The sequence below is a fragment of the Podarcis vaucheri genome (genome assembly GCF_965113315.1).
Source record: "Podarcis vaucheri genome assembly, chromosome: 1".
Classification (NCBI taxonomy): Eukaryota; Metazoa; Chordata; class Lepidosauria; order Squamata; family Lacertidae; genus Podarcis; species Podarcis vaucheri.
In genome coordinates this window covers 30,477,975-30,493,508 of record NC_138759.1, presented here as the reverse complement: position 1 = coordinate 30,493,508, position 15,534 = coordinate 30,477,975, and the positions used below count along the sequence as shown (strand labels likewise).

The following is a 15,534-nucleotide window of genomic DNA, read 5'->3' as shown; positions in this document are numbered from 1 at the left end:
TTCACATCTGTTCACTGCCCACTTCATGTTGCAAAAATAAATAAATAAAAACGTGCCGGTCTTTTGGACAGCAAGACCGTTGGGATAGATCCAAAAATAACAAACGAATAAAGCAGACCACCCTGACTTCGTTGAAGTTTTATGAGGGAGCCTTTTTCTCTAGCACCTGAATTCTTGTTTGCAGATTGTGCCCCTTCCTATTCACCATTTTCAGCTTGCAAAAATCCCTTCTGCATCCTTTCTTGTTGGCAGGCATCTGTTATATGGATAAATCACCAATAAAGTCACTATGGAGTTTTCAGAAGCTCCACCTGTGGGAAGGCTTAGAGCTGCTTTGAAGTGTCATTTAGGGAGGCTGTGTGTCTGATACGCTTCTTGGCGGCAACTGCACATCAACAGTGGGCAAAGCGATCTATCAGTTCTGCAGACTGTAACTCTTATTTATTGAGTAGCATGAGATACCTTGACGCTGTAAACAAAAGAGAAGGTTCTCAGTTCTGTCTTAAGATTCAGGAAAGAGGGACTGGAAGATGTGTTTCCATTTATCTACATGGTAAATGCTTGTCACTAACATCTAGGCAGTGTATGCAGATTGCAGAAAAATACAGGGTCTGTCCACAAGAGACAGCCGATTTGTCATAAAGTTACAGTCAATTTTTGACTGTAAGCCTTAGGTACAGAACTGGGTTCTTCTTTTGTTCTTTATCCCAGGTGCAGACTTGAGTCTGATAAAAGGACGTTTCATTATGTATTTTGCAGAGAAGTGAGTGTGCCTGAGAACTGATTGACACCTGTCGGTGCATTGCTTGAGCTAGTGCCACTTTGAGTACACAACACTTGATGACTTGCATCTGCATTTTGTGAATTGACTGTGATGGTACAAGAGGTCTAAGCCCTGGACTTTGTTCTGTGATGGCTCTTTTGCAAACACAAGTCTCCACTCCATCATCAAATAGCAAACATGCATGTTTAAATTGTTCCCAGGTGGTAGGTGCATGTGGAAATTCACTTCATGGAAGTCTAGGGCAGGCATAGGCAAACTTGGCCCTTTAGATGTTTTGGGACTACAACTCTCATCAGCCCTAGCTAACAGGACCAGTGGTCAGGGATGATGGGAGTTGTAGTCCCAAAACATCTGGAGGGCTGAGTTTGCCCATGCTTGGTCTAGGGTGATCACAAACATTTGACTAAGCCAGAGTTTATTCCAAGCTGCCTTGGCCCTGCACTGAATAGTTAATGGTGCACCCTCCCTGGTCCACAAATGTTCTATGCCTTGAAATTTTTTCAAAAAAAAAAAAGATGTGGGGGGAGGGAAGGGAATGAAACTGCAAGTGGGAGGAAGGAAAAATGAGAAAGAAAACCACAGTGATGAAGGAAAAGTGGAGCTATTTTGCAAGAAATGGAGGGGCAAGGAAGACTCAGATATACAGTTACTATAGGACTGAAAATATTAAAATTCATATGTATTTTATTTTTCATTTTCTTATATTCCCCTATGTACATATATATATTTTAAAAAACCGCTTAGTTCTCAGTAAGAACTCCATATCAGCGCCAAAGCTTAGTTTCCACTTCACAATTCTTCATACTGCACAAAACATCTCCAGCTGCACCCTGCAGGACACTATGGTTGTGCTAAAAATTTAAGGCAAAGGAGTGCTTTGGAGAGGTGCAAAATGTCTCCCTAAGACAGGGACTGTTAACCTTTTTTTGGATAGAGGGTTGCATTCAGAACATCCTCCAGGTGCTAAATGCCAGCAGTGGGTGTGGCCAAAAGTGAGTATGGAGGCATTTGCATAAACATCATAGTGATGCTGGTGTAAGCAGTAATGGATAGGTCTTCAGGCTGGAGGTGCACTGGCTGTACCAGTGGAAAACCAGTGGGATTCTACAATGTGCATTTGTGGCAAATTTCTGTTTTGTTTCAGCAAGACTCCTGCTTGACCTCTTTGAAGGAAGATCATGTGAGCATATGTTTTGTTCCTAGCTATTTTTAAGAGGATGCTGATATTTAGAAGGCTGTAAGTTTTCCCACAGATGGAGGGCACAAGGAGAAGGGGACGACAGAGGACGAGATGGTTGGACAGTGTTCTCGAAGCTACAAACATGAGTCTGACTAAACTGCAGGAGGCAGGAGTGCCTGGCGTGCTCTGGTCCATGGGGTCACGAAGAGTCGGACACGACTAAATGACTAAACAACAACAACAAGTTTTCCCACACAAGGAAAAAAAATGCTTTTTTAAATAAAAAAATAATTAGTCTATAGTATTCTTTACTACTATATGAATTGTAAAAACCCAGTAAGCACCCTGAAGTATAGCAGGCACCAACCTTAATTGCGTTTCAGTGTCTGATAAGGCTTAGGTTGCATGTAGTCTTTGCCATATCTGCTTGGCAGTAAGTCGTATTGAATTCAGTAGGGCTAGGGATGGGGTAGAAATTTAAAAGTGAACCTACCCAATTTCCATTTTCTAAACAGTACAAGAGCTGAAGCACTGCCCTCTTTCAAAAATTCATAGTTTTCTGAATTTTGCAATGCAGTTCTTCAGTCAAGTAATGTGTACAAACAGACATATACTAGGGTAAATGCATATATTAGTGAAAACAATTTACAAAAAACCTTTTACAAATATAAGGGAATATTGCTTTGCAAAAATGTGCATATTAAGCAAAATTGCATACAAATATATGTATATTAAGAGAAATTTACACTAAAGTGCTAGTGAATTTTCATGAGGACATCTTTTTAAATCACAAACCGATGTGGAAATGTGGAGAATCAAATTTAAGATGGGAAAAACAAGAAATCAAGAGAAACTGATTTATCCATCCTTAAATAGGACTTACTTTCAGGTAAATGAAGTGACCTAATTACCTGGGAGTAAGCCCCACACAATTCAGTAGAACTGTCTTCTGTTATAATTGCACTATTACTTCCTTAGCCAAGCATGGGATCCAAAGAAATGCAAACCAATCACATGCAGCTAACAGAGCTGGGGACCCTCAGATAGTTGCCCTCATCCATGCCCCAGAGTGAAGACCTTTTGAAATTGAGGAAACTTTCAAAATAAGTTCGTGATATTGTCGTGCCCTCCTCTACCTATGCCCACCTCTCAGGAGCAAGAGGGAACTTTAATTCTAATCACCAATCCCTTTTATCTGGTAAAGGATTTCTCAAGCCCTACTGGGTCCCTATATGTGCCTTATAGAGTTCCCAGCACTGGGGGTCCAATACCTTAAGCAATCTCCCGACAACTGGTATTCTGGTTTCACCATATAAACACTAATATCACTGGCGTTCTCACAACCTCAGAGCTTAGTCAAACATGAGATGTGGTGTGAAGAAACAAAACTTTATTACAACAGTGAAAGCAGAATGTAGCAGGTACTTTAACAGTGCTTGGATACTTGGTATTTTATAACATGTGCTTATACTTCTATTCCGATCTCTCCTATCCTATCCTACTTCTCAGCTCCCACACCAACCACCCTTTCTTTCCCTCTCCAAAATCCCAACTGTCTTCAGCTGACACACAAGCATCCGTATTCTATCACACCCCACCAATATAAGACAATGTTTCATCCAAATCTCCTGCTCTCGTTTGCACTCACCCTACTTTATATTATAAATATCCCCCCTACACAACATTCACCTTATATCACATAAAATACTAACCTGTACAATTCAGTTACAATGGCAACCATCACAGAGAGGACATGAGGGACTACAAAGGGGTGGGGCAGTAAAAAAATGCCACAGGACATACCCAAGTCTTTAGCCATGCTTCAAATAGCTCTTTGTATCGTAGTAATTTAAAATATTTTAGGGACGGCTTTCTCCCAAATGATGCTGCCCATCTAAAACTAAAAGTCTAGCTCCTTCTCTTGTGTCCGCCATCTTCAGAGTTTAGGCCAGTAAAGAGGAACCTGTGACCTTCCACATATTGTTGAACTCCAGCTCCCAGAAGGCCCAGTCAGCATGGCCAAGGGTAAGGGATGATGGGAGCAGTAGTCCAGCAACATCTGGAGGGCTGCAGATTCCCCATGCCTGTTACAAGGAGACAGGTATGTAGGAAAATACTTTTTTTGGCCATTACAGCTGATCACCTGAACTCTTCCCTGTATGATACATGTTCATTTTGTTCTCTCCTTTGCCTCTTGGAACTGTCTATATTTTTATTTAACAAAATTTATAGACAAAAAAAAAAAAGGAAAAAACTATTTGCAGGTTGCATAAACCTGTTTTTGTTTTGGAGAACTATCAGGATGAGACAGAAAGGTTAGCTGGCACAGTGCTCCTCTTTGCTCTTCTGGTTTAATTCTTTTTATTCTCTGCTTTAGTTTTGTGAATTATTATTTTTATTGCATTTCATTGATTTTTAAGTGTATTTGATATTTGTTCTTGGTATCTGCCTTGGGTGTCCTTACAAACAAACAAACCCTGGAATATTAGGGCTGCAAACAGATATTTTACCTACGAATAAGTTGCATTAAACTCAATGGGAATTACTTTTGAGTAGACAGGAATAGAATTTTCCTATATGTTTAAAATGTAAAATAAAATATAAACGCAGTCTGATCTAAGGTGGGTGGCAACAAAAGCACCATTGCCACACAAATAGATGGCAAAAAAGAAAGAAATGGATCCTCGAATGCATATTTAGGTTAAATGTGGGTCCCAGTTTTGAAATAGTTAATGACTATCTGGTCTACTATTATTTGGCAACCACAAATACAATGCTTGCATGTGAGTTAAAGGAACTGAATGGGAACAGAAAGTGAAACTGCTCGTTCTAATTTCTCAATCCTCTGAAAAGCAAAAGCACCGGGTTGTGCCTTCCTAATGGACTATTAGATCCTCGTTTGTCATTTCCTACAATAGACAGCCGTGTGAAAATAACTACGTGAAAGAAGCACATAAAACATGCAGCAGAAAGGAAGATATTATAGCAGCACGTTTGTTTAACTACTTTTTTTGATCCTTACCACACAAAAAAACACCTTGACATGAAACCCTTCCGTCTTTCCACAAGGCTGTTGTATTCCTAAATGGGAAAGGCTGGCGGTGTGTGATCTATCAGTGGTGAACTTTAAGTGCCTGCCTAGTTCCCAGCATGAGTAAGCCACTCTTAATAGCTGGAGCGCCATTCTTCCCCCAGTTTTTCCTCCTCTGCAAAGACAAAATCCAGACAGTTGTGTTTGCATTTCGTGAGTGTTGGGGGCCCAGTTACGGAGCAGCTTGCAGAACTGATAGATAGATGGATAGAACACACACACACACACACACACACACACACACAAACAAACAAACACACACTATACGTCTCTCTCTCTCTTTTTCTCTCTCTCTCTGTAAAAGAGCCTTGAGCCACATCAGTCAAAAGAACTGAGAGAATGCAACAAAACAAGGCAAACATTTTTATTAAAATTCCTACAGGGTATAGAAAGAGATGAAGGCGAAGGTATCATTCCTTGCCTAACCCACCCTCCGGTGCTATGAGAGCCTGTTCCCTCGCCTCCTGCTTAATTTCTGGAGAAGCCAATTGGCTTAACCCCCCCCCCCGCCTCGATTGACCGTAGCTTTTCCCTAGAGAAGGAGCCGCGCGCGTTATCTGCCTTCCCCAGTTGGAGTTTGCGGCGTGAGAAAGCGGGGCTGGCGAGCACCTGCCTCTTAGTCATCCCTGGGCTTGAGGATGTCCCCAGATTACATCTTCTCAGCTGTTTGCAAAACAGCGCTGGGAGGAGCGCGAGCCCCGAATTACACACAGCCGCGGCTGTCCCTTTAAATGCTGGGGTCTGCGCGCCGGAGAGGGGAGGGGCCGGCTCCGGAGTGCGTGAAATTCCTGGGCTCCTCCGACAGTCTCAGGCAGAGCGCTCCGCTCTACGCATCTCTCCTCGCACGCAACTCGCGGAGAGAGGGGCTGAGGCGCGCCAAAGCTTTCCCTCGCTCCTCGCTGCCTGCATCGCGCGTTCCCTCAGCCTGCTTCGCAGCCCGCGTTTTTGCGCCTCCGACAACGCCCTCCCGGTCCCGCCTCGCGCTTCCCCTCCCACCACACTCTCTTGCTGAGAGAGAGAGGCAAGAGACACCCCTGGATTTCTTAGCGGCCCCCCAAAGAAGGAAACAAACAAAGAGTTGGTTAAACAACCCCACTCGCTTCTCAACTACCAAGGTAAGACTTTTCTCGGTGGCGGCGGGCGGGAGAGAGAAGGAGATGGTTCCCTAGGATGGAATACAACGCCTCGCTCCCCACGACGGACGGAGAATTTCAGCGCGCCCACTCGAGAGATTCCCCCGCTTCGGAAGGTGTTAGGTGCTCCAAGTTCTCACCAGAGAGAGCTGTGAAGAATAGAGTGGGTCTTCGAAAGAAAAGAAAACACCCCCCCCAAGCCTGCCCAAAACGCCTACCCTCAGTATTATAGAGATTTATTATGGTGGACAGGATTTTGTAAAGTTATTTCTCCCCTCATACTGGATTTTCTCATCCCCAGAAAGTAATTTTTACGTGTGCCTGAGCGTGAGGAAAACTGCACATCTTCTCCAAATACCTCCTCCTCTTCTTTTTTAAAGGTGACAAGCACAAACTCCAAACCTTGACCAGTACCTTTAACTCGATTCATTTCGACGATCAGTTGCACTGAGCACTTGGCTTTAAAATAAAATGGTTATTTTGAGGGAAAGAGGCAGTGCTGGGTTAAACTGTGGCAGGGATCTCTTTAAGAAGCCAAAATATTTTTTTTTGTAAGAATATTAGATCTTCTTTAGGTTCTTTCCCCCCATCCCAACCCTGAATATTTTTTATCAGGGGGGTGGAATGAAAAGGGAGTAAGATTTGAAGGATCTCCCCCCCCATACTACTTTGGATCTATTACAAGAATCTTCCTTCCCCGCCTTCCATTTGTTTATATTAATGATTTAGTACTTGTCTTTGCCTGAAAACTTCCACTACGAGCAAGTGCTGTGAGCTTCCAGGCAAGGAGTGACCTTAAAGGTTGGTTGGATGATTTCTTAATGCAAAATAAATAAATTAAAAATGTGTGCGAAATACCCAGGTTTTTTTAAATTAAAAAAATCACCCCCCAACATCCAAACCTTCAGTTATTTTCCAATTTTAAACCATGAAGGACAGTGATGTAATTCCCTTTCCAATGGGTTCCAGCTCTAGTGCTGCGTGCAAGTGTCATGGTCTTTTGTTTACATTTACATTTTATTTTATTTTTATGATGAGGAAACAAAATCTCTGAAATTATTTTGTTTCAACAACACCAAACCAAAGCACATTTTTCTTTCCTCCCACAAAAGTGAATTTTATTCGCTCTGTTGTTTTTTTTGCAATTTTGGTTAAAATAAACTAAAGAATGCGTAGGTAATAAAAGACCTCAAAGGCAGAATAACCAATAAATAAATAAATTCCCGAAACCATTTTTGAAATGCCAGGGTCCCCCTCCTTACCTAACAACCTCTCATTCTTCATTTCTTCTTTGGCCTGAATATTCAGAATTTCGATGAAAATAGCTTCTCCCCCCCTTCCCCCAACCAATTCATTTTTATTCTTCTTCAATTGTAGCATGAGATTTTTTCCAGTGTCAAATGCTCAGATCTCTGAGAGAATTTTTTCCTTCCCCCTATGACCGCTAACCAGTATTTGTGCCATGGTATATTTTGGGGACTGGATTTTGCGGGGGTGAACTCCTAACTAGTCTAGCGAAAAGTCAGAGAGAAGGATGTTATCTGGGTGGGGAAAAGAAGATGCCAAGGAGAGCTTGTCTGTTCACCGTGTAGAATCGGCCATTAAATATACCATGAGACGCCGGGGTGTTGTCGCTCTCATTTTAAGTTAAAATGGTCCACGGTACCCAGTTCTACAAGTTTATCTAAAGGCTGGTGAAAAGCCCCCCCTTTCCCCCCCTCCGCGAGAGATGACGGTTACCATTTTAGTTTGCTGCCTTTCTGTATGTATGTGCTTTTGTGCCCCTTTATTATGGGCATCGATGGAATTATTTTCCATCGCTCTTTCCTCTCTATTGTGGGAAAGGGGAGACGTCTCGGGGTTTTACCTACGAACACCAAAATATCGGTGATACTTAAAACAACTGGGGCTGTATTAATTGATTCAATGAAATATAAACAAGAGTCTTGGCCAGTGAGGTTGCTCTTTCTGGAGCTTTCGGGGTATCTCTTGGTAGAGGAGTATGCTTTGGGAGCAAAATATGTGTATTCCTTATCATCCTTTATATGACAACAACGGGGGGTGGGGTGGGGGGAAACGGAGGGGAAAGGGATGTCTGTGGAACAATGTCACGTCAGTAAATAAATAAATTAAAATTTGAGGCCCCCACATTTGATTTCATCATGTTGGTGATGATGGCTCCTTGATGGAGCTGATATCCGATGATATCACCGTTCTCCATGGCTCTTCTACCCTGGCCTCATTTTACACTGCGTTTCCACTGAACATGTTGGTGTGCTGCTGCTTATATAAGGGCAAGAACGAATTCAAGCGGATTAGTGCTTGGGATTTTGAGATCGGCTATCCAGATTGAGTTGTGGATTTTTCGTTTCCCAATTTTTTTTCATTGTTGTTGGTTTTTTCGGTAAATTTTTATTTATGATTGTCGTTCTTGATGGGTGGGGAAAAGGGTTGGGGGAGGAATGGGAGGGAATCAGAAAAAATCATGGTGCGTGCTGTGGGAGATTGAGGTGATGCGGGGGAGCTGCTTGAATAATGTCTGTGATGTGTCCTCTTCTATTTTTTTTTTTAATAGCCACCATTATCTCTAAAAACACATTATTCTTTAGGCCAGAGCTAAAAAAAAAAAAAAAAAAAGAATGGGAGGGGATATCTTTAGTGAGGGGTTTTGATCAGCGAGTTATTAGACCCACTGCTGCAAAACCAAGATACAGAAATCTGTCTGTAATGCTGGTAGGGGAGACTGGAGAGCAAATAAGGTATATTAAGTGGGGATGGGGGGGGGACGGACAATGGACTGTAATTTTTGGGATTAGACTCAGGGCTGTATGGTCTTCATAAGCCCCTTCCTCATTTTCTACCATTTCCTCCCCTGTTTTTCTATCCACACACCCTTTCTCCTCCTCTTGCCTCCCCCCACCCACCCCCCGTAGGCTTTTCGGCTCTTGACGAGAAAATTCTGTATTACCTCTTGATGGCTCTGCGGCTTTTTTTTTTTTTTGCTTTTTTTTGGGGTGTGTGCATGTGTATTACAACCGTAGCACAATGACCTTTGCTTTGTGCCCCACATATCTGGGCTCCCAATGCATGTGCGGATCACGGTTAATATCCGAGATCTTCACGATAGGCCGTGGTTTTAATTCTATACCTTGCATTTTGAAATTATATCTACGTGTTGGGTTGGGGGAGAGCTGATAGGCGTTGTTCGGGAACTGGAAAATACAGCAAATGCCAAACGCACACCTATGCATTTTGCCGCCTGCTCCTTCTGCTCTGTCCCCCCCCCCCAAGCCCGGGCATGTTGTCATACGATTCGCATGTTGAAAAGGAGGGTATGTAACGAAGGTAGAAGGGGGCTGGAGAAGAGAAGGCGGGTGGGTGTCTTTGTGTTGTGTAGACTCGGCGATGGGTAATAACATTTTTTGGTCAAGTAAATGCCTGGCGATAATGATTCGGTTTAACCACCCGTGAAATACATGCTTGCGACATATTGGAATAAAGGTTACTCCAGGCAGCTGTGGATGAGGAAAGCGTACTCTGGGGAAGATGCAGCCTGCAACACTGGAGAGTATATGGCATGCATGCAGGCACCCAACGGCGCCCTCCCCTCACAAAGGCCAGATACGTGTGTGTCCAAGCTGGAGGGCATTGCAATACAAAGGGAGAGGGATGTGGGAGTCATGTCACATCCAGGACCAAGCTACTGTCTCCAGGCCTGTCCTTGTTCGCTGTCCCTCCAGATACTTCCTCCCCAGCATCTCCGTGCTTCTGATCAGACATAGCAGGGATGTAATTGATCCCGTGTACTTCTGTGCTGAAGGCTGCATACTCATATGAGATCGGAGGGCATCGAATCATGGGTGACATTTGTATGTGTGTTGCAGGAGGGTGCAGAAGAAACTTGCCTTTCACCATTAGAATGTGTGGGGTGGTGGGGGGAGAGAGAAAGAGGGAGAAATGGCTTTTTCTGGTCTCAAGAAAGCATTGCAACCTCCTTCCAGTTACGCCCTATCTTTTTCCTTTTTTCTCTTTTTTTGTCAGCCGCTTTCTAGCCCTGCTGATGTTGTGTGGGTGAAATTTTGCTAGGCAGTGGGTGGAGAGCGTGCCTGGAAGTGTGGGGAAGGGCACAGCAGCGAAGGAAAGCTGGGCGCAAAGGGTTGACACGGTGTCTTGACCCTTTGAAATCCCTTTTCTCCCTTTTTAGAAAAGGCCTTCCTCCTTGAGGCAAACCTGTTTTCTTACCATCATTAGATGGGTGTGTTGTAGTGCGGTTAGCAAATCTGGTAGAAAGGAATGATCTCTAATGGCTTCCGTCATCTCGGCAGACAGTTTCCTCTTTATTTCTGCATGTGGCTGAATTTGGCTGCAGTGTTCAAAGGTCTCCATATTTTCTGCTTTACTAGCTGGTAACAGAAATGGGCTGAATAAGGTGCTCGTAGTGCAATGTCTTCGTCTTCCATTTGCTTTTTCTCGCTCTCCTTTTCCTCGCTGACCTTGAGGAATTCTAGCAAATGAGAACCGCAGAAGCCGAGATGCAAGGCTTATGGGGCATCTGATTTGCACAATTTTCATAGGCAAATACTGGGAAATGACAAAGCTCCTTGGTTTTTTGCTTCTCAGGTGTGCCCAGGTCCAGCCTCTTAGAGCTGAGCTGAGAAAGTTTATTCTTTCGAGCCCATTTAGTAACTGGCAGGTTGTATTGCTGCTCTCACCAAGGCAGTATGTGATAGTGCAGTGACCAGCTAAGCAACAGGTAGGGGGTGCTACACTTGTTAAATTGAAACTCCCACCCTGAGAAAGTAATATCAGTCTCTTGAGTTTTTGGTTATTACTTTCCCATACCCGTGATGGTTCTTTTGTACTCATCCATGGAGCAGAGATTGAACAGTAAGTTTTTTTAAATGAAGATGAAGGGAATGTCAAGTTATGCTGCAACTTTAAAAGTCTCTTTGAAGCTGACAAAATGTTGCATTCCTCCACCTCTCACTGTTTAGTATTTGGATGCAAGATCGAGAAACACTGCTTGGTTTTTTTTGTAATTCGCTTAGCTGTTTGGCTAAAGATTCTTTCCCATTGAACGTGACGATTTCAACATGAAGATCAAAATATGTGAAAATTCTGCTTGGCCTGAATAATTTTCAAGGCATTTTGGGGCAGGGGCAAGGTAATAGCCTTAATTAAATGATGATGATGATGATGATGATTAAAAGGATAACTGTGTCCCAGTGGCCTGTCCCATCTCTGTCCTTGAATCAACTTAATTCTGGTGTGAGATGGGAGCTCAGGTCTCTTGGCCTCTTAGCCCTTGGCCACTTTTGATATTTCTGCCGCAAAACATCCCCATGATTCAAATCCTATGATGTAGAAGGAAGTCCTGTTAAAACGAATGGGACTTTCTTTTGGGGGAAAAAAAAGGTTGTGGATTGAAGTGCTAAATGCTAGTGCCTGAGTTTGGCTTTTCTCTTTTAGATCAGAGGTGGGGAACCTGCAGACCTGTAGTTACTGCTTGACTAGAACTCCTGTCAGCTTCTGCCAGCATAGCCTTTGGCCGGGTCACCTGGGGCTGATGGCAGTTAGAGTCCAAGAATACCTGGAGGGTCATAGGTTCACCACCCCAGGTTTAGATATATTTTCTAGCACCAAATAATGTGCATACTCCACTGGTTCTTTTCATGTAATATATAGCATAGCATTAGCCGGAAAGCAGATTCCAGGGTTTTGTATGACCATGATCAAAATCTGCAAGTGGCTATTCCTTCTCCTTGATTCCTGTAGAATTAAGCTGTATCATTTTGGTGAACATTGGGCTTCCTGTTTGTGCCACCTCTCAGATTCTGGTTTGTGTGTTTCGCTCTCTCTCTGTTTGTGTGTGTCTTAATATAGGGAGTTGTTTTTCCTCATTATTTTTTTCTTCCTCCCCGTCCTCCTGGCAAGCAGCTTTGCATAGTCTACTGCACTTTAGGTGGAAGTTTGGAAGTTGGCAGATGCAGGAGATGCTGTATCAGGGCGTAGAAAGCAACAACCCCAAACAGCCAAGGTCAAAAACTGTCTTAGGGTGAGTTAGCTCTTTTTCATTAAAAAGAACAATTCAGACTCATATGCTTACTCAAGGCACCTTTATGTGCTTAGTCATTTTTAACCAGCAAAAAGAAGTTACTGGAATTACCTCGCGGATCATCCTTGATGCAGAAAGTTGAGGCACTTATAAAAAGTATCTCAAAGATTGTTCTTACTAAGGTCTGGGCAATAACAATATAGTTATTGACACGCAATATGTTTGACGTGCAAAAGGCTTTTGCAACTAAGCCTTGATCTGGAAGGAGTGTTGTCAGTGTACTGAATGTGTTTGGGAGACAAGTGAGCACTCCTTTTCGGTGGCTCCTTTTTCTTCCCCCTGGTTCCAAGTTCAAAGTGCCCCTTATTCCACTTTCCATTTTAAAAATCACTTGCATTTTGAAAATCAACCACAACACAATTTCTGTGGACTGGCTGAGTCCTGAGAGCTGATCTCTGTGTTCAGAGTAATCACATAATACAGTCTTGCTGGGACTCTCCACTTTAGACTGTAAACAGGGTATTGCATAGTTAAATGTTGCCATTTAAAGAAAACAAACATATTGGAGAGAACCATCCTGGCCTGTCATCTGCCACTGAGCTGATTTTCAGGGTTGTTGTTTAAATGGGGGAATATTCAGATGTGCAACTCCCAGTTTAAAGTAATAGCTCCAACAGAGCTGTACCAGGTGATTGCTCTGAATTTGTGAAGGTTGCATTTCAATACAGCAAGCTTAGGGTGGATAAATAGAACTCTGTAATTGTTATTTTGTAAGTGGAGAATGGAGTTGGTCCTAGACATTATTAGGATCTATAAATCGGGTTAGATGTATCTCTTGGTCTTGATTCCTGTCTCTTTGCAATCCCCACTGTAGATTTCTGTCCCCTCTGCCCTAATCTCTTCATCTTGCTGCTCTACCTTTGGGTGTTTCCAAACTGACACTGCTTTCAGGTGGGATTCAATCACATACCCGAAAATTCAGGTCTCACCATTATTGTTTTGGGAGGTCTTGTGCAACAGATCTGCTTCTCCAAGATCAGAGTTTTTGCAATAAGGAAAGTGACAGGAAATTCACTGGGAAGTGCGAGAGAACACCACCTTTGATGCAACATCATCTAGTCTCCCCTCAAGCAAATCTGGATGAATACTCAATAAATAGGTCTTCTGGAAGCATCCTTTTTCTGGGACAGTTAATTGCAGAACATAGTATCTCCATTTCCCCTTGCAGGGCTTGCATGCAGTGCTAGTACTGTGTTTGTCTAGTGGATGAGCTGGTCCTAGGACAATGTGTGCTTGAAGAGAGAGAAGACTGCAGGAGAATGGGATGACTATGCACTGGCAGTTGATACAATGAACTAAGGTGATGTATGGATGTTCATACACTAGGGATATACCCCCCTTTTAACTTTATATTAATATTTTATACCTCTGTGGTATGGTGCTGCAGTACCCAGGCCATCCCTTCCAGTTTCCCTGGCCTGTCTCATCTCCCATCCCTAACTTCATCATGGGAGATACATGGCTGGTTTTCTCTTTCCCACCCAACTGCCTCCTTGCCCCAGTTCTCATCTGTTCTCCTTTGGCCTCAGTCTTGGAGAGAAAAGGATGCTGCCGCCTTCTCTTCCTTAGTATGTTGTTGTGTCTAGTTGTGTCTTCCTTTGCTTCCCATGGGCAGCAGGGGCTCGACCACCAAATCAGGGCAGGGCAATCTTATCCTTTCCTCAAGGATTCAATTTATTCATGTCAACAGGGATCAGCCCAAGAAACCTGTGTGTGTTGCTCCCCTGTGGCAGGTCAAACGCTCTTTGTTTTCTCTTGTTAGCATTGAGGGTGGACTTCCTTGTTCCCGATTCCCACAGCCTCATTGTATTTATATACACTGTGTCCAGGTGGTGGTGTTGCAGCTCAGCTCCTGTCTTTCTCCAGATCCCTTTCCAGTGCCCTTGATGAGGAGGGAAGGCTCATTCTGGAATGCAATTTGCCTGTGTCACTTCTGGCTTTCCTGCTGTCATCCATCATATTACAGGAGCTAATTAACACCAGGAGCCTTCAATCCCCAGGAACAAAGTGGTGGGCTATCTGAATCTCATGGAAGATGCCAGTTTCTCATCTGGTAACTAGCACAGTCTGATACCATGAGAGGATGGAAGACAGGCCCCCTCCATTTTTCCAGCTGCACCGGGATGTGGGCGCATTTTTCGGTTTGGCAGGGAGGGGCATTCGGCTCCCAGAATTGTTCCTTGCAATGCCCTTGATGCTGCCGCAGCATCTCCTGCATCCAAACAAATTTCCAGCAGCAGGATGCGAGCTTTAGGGGTGGGCAAGAATAACAATTGGTGAGGAGTGATAAGTGTAATTTGGGAGCCTGCCATAACCTGGGCCTGCACAATTTCTGCTCCACCAAGCCAAACTCAATCTGATAGCCATATGTGGCAGCCTACCAGAGTCCTGATCTAATCTCCTGTTTCTGATGCATGCATTGGCCTGGGAAAAAAGCAGAGTTCCTCAAGCCCTTCATGGGCCACCATTCATATCTGGTGGGTTGCATTCATCTTGGTGAGATGCAAGTTGTTCGGCGTAAGTCCCTTTGTTGGTGTCTGGCAGTCTGGCCCCAGACAGCTGGTGAAGCCCTCTAGAGGGAGGGAATCAAATGAGCTGTAGATAGGCATTTGTAGCAAAGTTGCCAGCTAACACAAGCAGTCATTCTTTTGACCATGTACACCATCTTGAGCTCCTTGGAATATAGAGGTGCTATATAAATGTAATTAATAATTAGAACAGATAATAAATCTGCAGAGCCTCCTGGACTGGTGGACTTTGCTGATAGAAGTCCAAGTTTCAGGCTCTTCTTTTTAGAGGGAGGGAGGCAATGGAGTTGCAAGTACTTTGGACATGATCACAGGTAAGAGCAAATAGTATGCTACTCATTGTATGGAACTCAACAGTTTGAAAAGCATATTCCAGGTGACTGGGGGTGATGTGGTAGACGCTTTACATTTGGACTTCCAAGATGTTTCTGATAAAATCCTTTGCCAAATGCTCTTGAGTAAAACTTAGCAGTCATGGGTTAAGATGGTGGATCCTCTTATATACTGGAACCTGGGAACTGGGAAAAGAGAGTAGGACTAAATGGATAGTTCTCAACAAGAACTTGTGGAGGAACACAAGAAGTAGTGGTATTGCCATTCATCTGTTTTGGGACTAGGATGAGCAAATATCTCAATTCAAGACAGTCAAAAGGAAGCATTCTTCACACAGCACATAGTCATCTCATGGAATTTGCTGCCACAA

General features: G+C 43.5%; 1 protein-coding gene across 26 annotated transcripts in view; it reads left to right on the top strand.

Annotated features, from left to right (window-relative positions):
- The first annotated feature begins 5,850 nt into the window (after nucleotides 1-5,850).
- NRXN3 (neurexin 3) overlaps nucleotides 5,851-15,534 on the top strand; it is a 1,220,542-nt gene continuing 1,210,858 nt past the window's right edge. For 9 of the 26 annotated variants that reach the window (XM_082232034.1, XM_082232025.1, XM_082232010.1 and 6 more), the window contains exon 1: nucleotides 5,853-6,170. The gene's annotated coding sequence lies outside the window, so the exon portion shown is untranslated. Of the gene's footprint in view, nucleotides 6,171-8,422; nucleotides 8,593-8,926; nucleotides 8,948-15,534 lie in introns of those variants that run through there. The other 17 variants (XM_082232006.1, XM_082232011.1, XM_082232008.1 and 14 more) reach the window with 7 other exon arrangements.